Source organism: Pinus tabuliformis, chromosome 1_2 (assembly GCF_031772625.1).
Source record: "Pinus tabuliformis cultivar Carrire ecotype Pingquan chromosome 1_2, CPIR1, whole genome shotgun sequence".
NCBI lineage: Eukaryota > Viridiplantae > Streptophyta > Pinopsida > Pinales > Pinaceae > Pinus > Pinus tabuliformis.
Genome location: NC_142298.1, coordinates 293,827,057 through 293,835,703, shown reverse-complemented (window position 1 = coordinate 293,835,703; position 8,647 = coordinate 293,827,057). Strand labels below are relative to the sequence as shown.

Genomic DNA, 8,647 nt, shown 5'->3' with positions numbered 1-8,647 from the left:
TGGTTCATTCTCAAATAATTGAATGCACACATGGGTTCCACTGTGGTGTTGTGACCATCTTCTGGAAATCAGAGATTGGGATTCCTAACGATCTGATCGTATGCATCTTGATCAAATCTTAAAAGATAATTCTCCCCAGCAAGAGGGGCCATAGCTTTCTGAGTTGCAAGGATGATTTGTTTGATCAGTTTCTTTGGGTAGCATTGTGCATCTTCTAGATGTTCCCAATTCTTCATTTCAATGCAAGTAAAATTGAAAATCACCCCATGTCTCACAAACACGAAAGCTATTGGCCGATACCAGTCTTTGAATCAAGTATTATAATATCCAGTAGTGAGCTCATGAGCATGGGATCTGGTTCCATAATCTCAACGTATTCTAGCCACTTTTCCAGAAATCTTGACACTAGTGCCATGAAAAATGGCTTCAACTGTTGTTAGGATTCCCTCTCCATGATCAAGAAGCATACCAGAATACCACTCAAGGAAAAACTCACCATAAGGAGTATTCCAGCCACCATCTCTTCTGAAAAATAGTGTGTCCTCACACCAATTGTTGTAGTGGCCTGCGTCACTTGGGCCCCCATTACCCCATTCCTTCTTCCCAACAGCTTTAGCTACAAATTTAACATTAGAGACCATATACTGCAATACAAGGATATCCAAAATAGTTAATAAGGGACATTGACCCAAACAACTTTAAAAACTTATACAATAGGTATAAACATGTAGATATATAAAAAAGGTAAGATGCATCTATGCTCTGTAGAAAGTAACTTAAAAAATATGTATATGCCTTATCATAACATTGAAATGCTCCAATTCCTGCGAATCTCCACGTACCATTACTCTCAGGCTAAGATGGATACCTCATCTCTCCTACAAGACCCATTCCCACTTGAATTTCTTGTATTATCATGGACAAATCACACCCATGTTAGACAAATTTTTACCATAGATTCAAATCATGAGATTACTTTGACATACAACCAAGATAATTATCACGGGTCAAAACAACTCCTAGATAGATATATAGAAGGATTTAAGGCCAATGATATTTGAAGAAAAACAAAGCATTGTGATAAAAAGATGGATTAATATAGATTAGGGAAATTGGACATATGAAGACTGAATGGATATCTAAGACTTGCAGCATGCATGACAGTGTAGACTTGTTCACAAAATTTGGACACGGATTAAATTTTTTTTAGCTTAATTATACTACATTTATGTAATTGCAAATAGGAAAAGAACAAGATAGAGAATGCAACAGATAGATAAAACAGTTTTGATATCAACACTGAAGGATTTTACCCTGGAATACAAATACAAAATAATCTACATTGGTTTCTTCAAACTAAAGAAACGCCTCATGATATTCTCAAAACTGGATATATAAAAGAAACGAGGTCTAATAAAATTACTTCTTATCCATTGGACCAAAACTTGTATTAATACATAGAAAAAGAAGCCTTGATCATTAAGGCTGGGGCCAAAATAGATTATAGTATATTTTTAGACAAAGGATATATCTTGTACAAAATTCATAAAGACGAGGTTGGTCAAGTTAATTGCACATAAGCCATCATATATAAGCACATGAAAAACAAGCCCTCTGACGGGTTATATAGAAGTATTTGGGTCATGCAAACCCCATGGCAAGTTTCTCACTATCCATATGCAAGATATGTACTAGGGACAATGTATGTCCAACCTCTATGGCAAAAGGATGTCAGAGGTAGAGTAAGCAAACTCTCGTAAAAGTGAGGTTGGTGGCAAACATCTGTTGTAAAAAAGGAGGTGGCAGCAAAGAAACCAGTATGGCAACTATGTGGTCAAAATGAGGTGCAACATGGAAGATATTGGAGGTATCTAAGAAATCAATTCAAAAAGTGCACATGTTGGGGCAAGTGTATGCCTAAAAATTAAGGTCTTGTGGATTTGGATGAAATAAAATTGGTAAGATAAACAATAAGATCTTTAGAGCTAGTAAAACAGGGATGCCTCAAATCTAACAAAGGCTTAAATCTCCAATACACAATTTTTCTCAATCACATGGACCTTTTGATTTGATATAGGATGGCGATATTTGTGTGCACAAGCAAGGTTTGGTCTTCCATCAGTTAGTGCCAAATACAAAGATACAAATCCTTGATAATGAAAATCCTAGGTGGAGTTTGGCAAAATAAATACCAAGTACAAATCCTAGGAAAATTTGGTTGAATAGGTACCCCACCTGTAGCCTCTTGGTTGCAGGATATCTCCCAGCTACAGTGATCTAGATATTTCAATTTGAAATAGGATGGGGATCGTTTGAAGAGATCTTCCTAGTTGCAAGGATATGGATCTTTTGATTTGCGACAATGAATTGTTCTGCTATTGTAATGATATTTTTGAAACACGTCTTCATATCAATTTATGGTAATGTGATAAAGGCTAATTATATTGAGTTGGAAGTCGTGTTAATGTAAAAAAGCTTGATAATACTGAGTTGGCGTAGCCAATGAAAGCCTGTATTCATGTTAACTTAACAAAAACTAATTATACTGAGTTGGCATAGTCATTACAAGCCTATATTTGCACAATAACACATGGAGGAGTAGGACATGTGAAATAACACATTAGTTTAATTCCAACAATAAATATATTTTACATTCAGATTTTTCGTGCTTCAAAAAGGTAAGATTTAGGGTTAATTATGCAAGAGTGCAACAATGTCTTGGACCAATGGGATTGTAGCATAGACAAATGAGTTTGTATCTCTATGTTCTTTCTCCCATTAATTTGAGGCCCCTCCTTGTGCCATTTTTCTAACAAATGAGACAAATAACCTCCAATTTTCAGGCTAGAACAAATGTTGGTTAATTCTCAAATAATTGAATGCACACATGGGTTCCACTATGGTTTTACGAAAATCTTCTGGTAGTCGAAGATTTGCATTCCTAACAATATGATCGTATGCATCTTGATCAAATCTTGGAAGATCATTCTCCCCATCAAGAGGGACCCCAACTTTCTAAGTTGCAAGGATGACTTGTTTGATCCATTTCTCTAGGGAGCATTGTGCATCTCCTGCTTGTCCCCAATCCTTCATTTCAATGCAAGTAAAATTGAAAATCACCCCTTGTCTTGCAAACATGCAATCTATTGGCTGATAACCATATCTGAATAGGGTATTATAATATCCAACATTGAGCTCAGGAGCATGGGATCTGGTTCCATATATCCACCCCATGTCTCGCAAACATGGAAGCTATTGGTTGATACCCATCTCTAAATTGGGTATTATAATATACAATAGTGAGCTCATGAGCATGGGATCTGGTTCCATAATACTAATGTATTCCAACCACTTTTTCAGAAAACTTGACACTAGTGCCATGAAAAATGGCTTCAGTTGTTGTTAGGATTTTCTCTCCATGATCAAGAAGCATACCAGAATACCACTCAAGGAAAAACTCACCATAAGGAGTATTACAACCACCATATCTTCTCAAAAATGTTGTGTCCTCAAGCCAATTGTTGTAGTGGTCTGCGTCACTTGGGCCCCCATTACCACATTCCCTCTTGCCAACAGCTTGAGCTATAACTTTAAGATTAGAGACCATATACTATGATACAAGGATATCCAAACTAGTTAATAAGGGGCATTGACCCCAACAACTTTAAAAACTTATATAGAAGTAATACACATGTAGATGTATAAAAATATGTGATGCAACTATGCTCTGTAGAAATTATTTGAAAAAAATTGTCTATACCTTATCATAACACTGAAATGCTTCAATTCCTAGGAATCTCCACGTACCCTTACTCTCAGGATAAGATGGATACCTCATCTCTCCTATAGGACCCATTCCCACTTGAATTTCTTGTATTATCATGGACAAATCACGCCCATGTTAGACGGATTTTTAGCATAGATTACAATCACGAGCTTACTTTGACATACAACCAAGAGAATTCTCACAGGTCAAAACAACTCCCAGATAGATATATAGAAGGGTTTAGGGCCAATGATATTTGAAGAAAGTTGTTATATACCTAGGGGGGAAAATATGGGGTACCAAGGGAGGTACCCAAGGTAATAATGTAATAATGGGATGGGCCATAGTAATAAATAAGGTGGTTAACCCATATCATGTAAGGGACCACAAGTAGTTAATAATAATGTAATGGGCCCATGGTATTAGTTTGATGGTATGAGGGAATCATGGTAATCACACATGCTATTGTATGTATGAAGCCTATATAGAGGCTAGAGACTCCATGTCAAGGAATAGTCAAGGATTATTGTATGAACAGGCATTTGGCTTGTGGAGTGTTCTCCTTCCTTAAGGAATGAATGTATGGTGTTGCCCTACCTTAAGGGTTTGATCAATAAAGAAGCATTTCTATCTATTTCTCTCTTATTGTTTATGGGTTTGTTTGCATTATCTATAATATTCTTGGGTTAGAGCTACAACAAGTGGTATCAGAGCTACAACAATTGGTATCAGAGCACTTTCTTGGGCACAAAAGTGGAGATTTTTTTTTAATTTTTTGCAGGATTTTGGGGGCGGCGAGTTTGCAGATCAGATCTGTATGTTTTGGTACAAGATCTGCAAAATCTAATTGCAGAACTGTATTCTTTGTGAAAAAATAGCCGATTTCAAAAAAAAAAATCGGTTGAATCGGAGTCCGAATGAAGGAGATATCGCTGATCTAAAAATCAGTGGGGTTGCAGACAATTTTTCAGGACAATGAGATTGCGGCATAGTTATGGACATCCTGGTGCACGATCTGAAAAATCAAATTGTAGATCCGGAATCTTTGTGAAAAAATACCTAATTTCAAAAAAAAATTCAGTCGAACCGGAGTCCGGATGAGGGAGATATCGCTGATTTAAAATCAGCTCTTTTTGCAGAAATTTTGGTGACAGTGGGAGAGTAGCAGCACAGATCTGAAATTTCAAGTGCCTGGATCAAGATTTCTACCACATGGGCAGATGCAGAATGATTGTTCCATTTCTAAAAACAGGTTATAATAGAGATTCTAAGCAATATTGACGAAACTGTGACAATTTCAAATTTTCGCCAAGTAAATGAATTTTTCTCAAACCCTCTTCATGGAGAAGCTATATTTTACAGGGAAAGATAATGGTCCTACTATTGAAGAATTCATACAAAGAATAAAGTCCAAATATGGGATATGTTGGAAAGGTATAGTACGGCTTAATTTGACAGAAGAGGCTGACAGATGGTGGAAATCACTTGGCATCAAACAGTTGGACGACTTGTCGGATAAAGAATTTGAAAAACTCTTTATGGACAAATGGTCTTGTGCTAGAAAAAAGAATGAGACACGTCAGGGGTTATGTTCTACTGGTATATCCTTACTGCAGGTTCATGGATTGATTCAGAAAGAGAAGATCATTGTTTCTATCAATCCTAGTTGTAAACATAATTTTATCAATGTTAATTTGGCAAAAAAAAATGCAAGTCCCAGCAAAACAAATTGAACATACACAGGTTGATGATAAGGATGTTCAAATTTATAAGGATTTGAAGCTTTCTATGGATAAGTATGTGTTTCATAGTGACTTTTATGCTTCAGATCTGGATAATATGGATGTTGTTTTGGGATATCCTTGGATGGAATCTGCGGGTACTATCAATATTAATGTGCAGAAGAAATTCTTGAAGCTCTGGTATAAAAAGAAGAAAATTACATTACAGGATATTTCCATCAATAAACAGGTAGAGTACATGGAGGCGGAAGCAGAAGATGTTCCAGGGACTGACATATCAGATGATGAGCCTTTGATGATCAACAATCAAACACAAACAGAGGCTGAAGAAGAAAAGGTTACAGGTGATGATACATCAGAGGAGGGCTCAGTGGTTGAAGTCATATTGAAAAAGAAGACACCACAACAGGCACCACAGCAGGGTGAAGTAAAGAAAAAGCCATCGTGGGTTAAAACTTCAACATATCATCACCCACATCACCCCGCAAGACAACCATCAAGATGGCAACTAATTAGCCACATGGACAACAACCCCCGCATGACAGATCGAGAGGAGTGAAGAACCACCTACTACACATCCACACAAAAGAGCTACCACAGTCAACTTCCAACTCAAGCGAGCGAGGCACCAGCGAGATCGAGGGTTCACCTTTCTCTTGGATGGCTAGATGCACATGCATGGTACCAGTGGACTACTCTTTTGAGTAGATCTTATTATTTGTGTTCTTCCCATGTTTCGGGGACGAAACATGCTTAGGGGGGTGGAATGTTATATACCTAGGGGGGATAATATGGGGTACCAAGGGAGGTACCCAAGGTAATAATGTAATAATGGGATGGGCCATAGTAATAAATAAGGTGGTTAACCCATGTCATGTAAGGGACCACAAGTAGTTAATAATAATGTAATGGGCCCATGGTATTAGTTGATGGTATGAGGGAACCATGGTAATGACCCATGGTATTGTATGTATGAGGCCTATATAGAGGCTAGAGACTCCACATGGGAGATAGTCAAGGATTATTGTATGAACAGGCATATGGCTTGTGGAGTGCTCTCCTTCCTTAAGGAGTGAATGTATGGTGTTGCCCTACCTTAAGGGTTTTGATAATAAAGAAGCATTTCTATCTATTTTGATCTTGTCATTCTTGGGTTTATTTCTATTTTCATAGTATTTCTGGGTTAGATCCACAACAAGTGGTATTGGAGCCAAGTTTCGATCTTGGGACCTGTGGGTTATGGGCCCACCACGCTTCCGCTGCTAAGGGGGGTGGAGTGTTATATACCTAGGGGGATAATATGGGGTACCAAGGGAGGTACCCAAGGTAATAATGTAATAATGGTATGGGCCATAGTAATAAGTAAGGTGGTTAACCCATATCATGTAAGGGACCACAAGTAGTTAATAATAATGTAATGGGCCCATGGTATTAGTTTGATGGTATGAGGGAACCATGGTAATGACATATGGTATTGTATGTATGAAGCCTATATAGAGGCTAGAGATTCCATGTCAAGGAATAGTCAAGGATTATTGTATGAACAGGCATATGGCTTGTGGGGTGTTCTCCTTCCTTAAGGAGTGAATGTATGGTGTTGCCCTACCTTAAGGGTTTGATCAATAAAGAAGCATTTCTATCTATTTCTCTCTTATTGTTTATGGGTTTGTTTGCATTATCTATAATATTCTTGGGTTAGAGCTACAACAAGTGGTATCAGAGCTACAACAAAAGCCAAAGCATTGTGACAAAAACTTGGATTAATATAGATTAGGGAAATTGGACATATGAAGACTGAATGGATATCTAAGACTTGTAGAATGCATGACAGCCTAGGCTTATTCACAAATGTTGGACACAGGGTAAAACATTTTCAACTGAAGTGTACTACATTTATGTAAATGCAAATAGGACAAGAACAAGATAAAGAATGCATCAGATAGAACAAACAATTTTCATATCAACATTGGATGCTTTTACCCCACAATACAAATACATAACAATCTATATTGGTTTGTTCAAATTGAAGAAATGCATGGGTTTTGGTCTTTTCCAATGTCAGGATGTTGTGCACTTTTTTTGAAGTTGTCAAGTTTGAACAAAAATGGGGAAATAATTAAATTCTTGTATTAAGCTTGAAAAAATGAATTCCATACGTTAGTAAGTTCTTAAATTAATCACAACAAATTGTTCTATAATTGCAATGATACAAATTCTTCTTCAAATGCAATGATATTGTTGAAATGCGTCTTTAAATCAATGCATGTTAATGTGATAAAGGCTAATTACACTGAGTTGGAAGTCATGTTAATGCAACAAACCCTTATGATAATGAGTTTGCATAGCCATTAAAAGCATGTATTCATGCTAATGCAACAAAAGCTAATTATATTGAGTTGGCATAGCCATTACAAGCCTGTAATTGCACAACATCACATGGAGGAGAAAGACAGGTGAAATAACACATTTGTTTAATTCCAACAATAAATATGCTTTACATTCATATTTTGCCTACTTCAAAAAAGGTAATTCTTCTTTTATTAGATTGTCATAAAATGTTTAGCAGAGAATACAATAAGCCATAAAAGATAATCCAACAAAATTAACCCAAAAACATTCAGAAATATGTTCCCAATATCATTTGAGATTAGAGACAAATTTTCTTGTCTGTGGTCAAATGTCATATTGCAACCCTACATTTGAACCGCAAGGAGGAAGAGGTATAAGTGTGGTTGAGAGTTTTCAACCGCACGGATGAGCTTGTGTGCGTGCAATTATAACCAAAAATTTCATGTGTCAATTTTGTGGTCGAAAACCAAAGCCCTAACACATGTGTGAGCTTCGGACCATGCAATATCAAACCTATACGAACCAATCTCCTCGACCCAACCTCACACCTGTGCGAACCAATCAATGAACAAGAGAAGAAGATGCTTGGTGTGTCCAAATGATCTTGAGGTCACTTGTATTTATAGTCTTCCAAGGGTGTCCATTTTCTTGTTAGGGTCAACCTATCCTTTTGTGCACATGTGGGCTTTCCTTGAAAAATACACTTTCCCATGTCCAAATTGAGTACTTCAATAGTCAAATTTTGTCCTCTCAAAAAGAGGAGTCTAGACCCATGGGTGGAATTTGTCAC

At 37.0% G+C, this 8,647-nt stretch overlaps 1 pseudogene; it reads right to left on the bottom strand.

Moving 5' to 3' along the window:
* Window positions 1-2,691: 2,691 nt before the first annotated feature.
* LOC149205497 (beta-amylase 1, chloroplastic pseudogene) lies at window positions 2,692-3,883 on the bottom strand (annotated as a pseudogene).
* Between the last annotated feature and the right edge of the window lie 4,764 nt (window positions 3,884-8,647).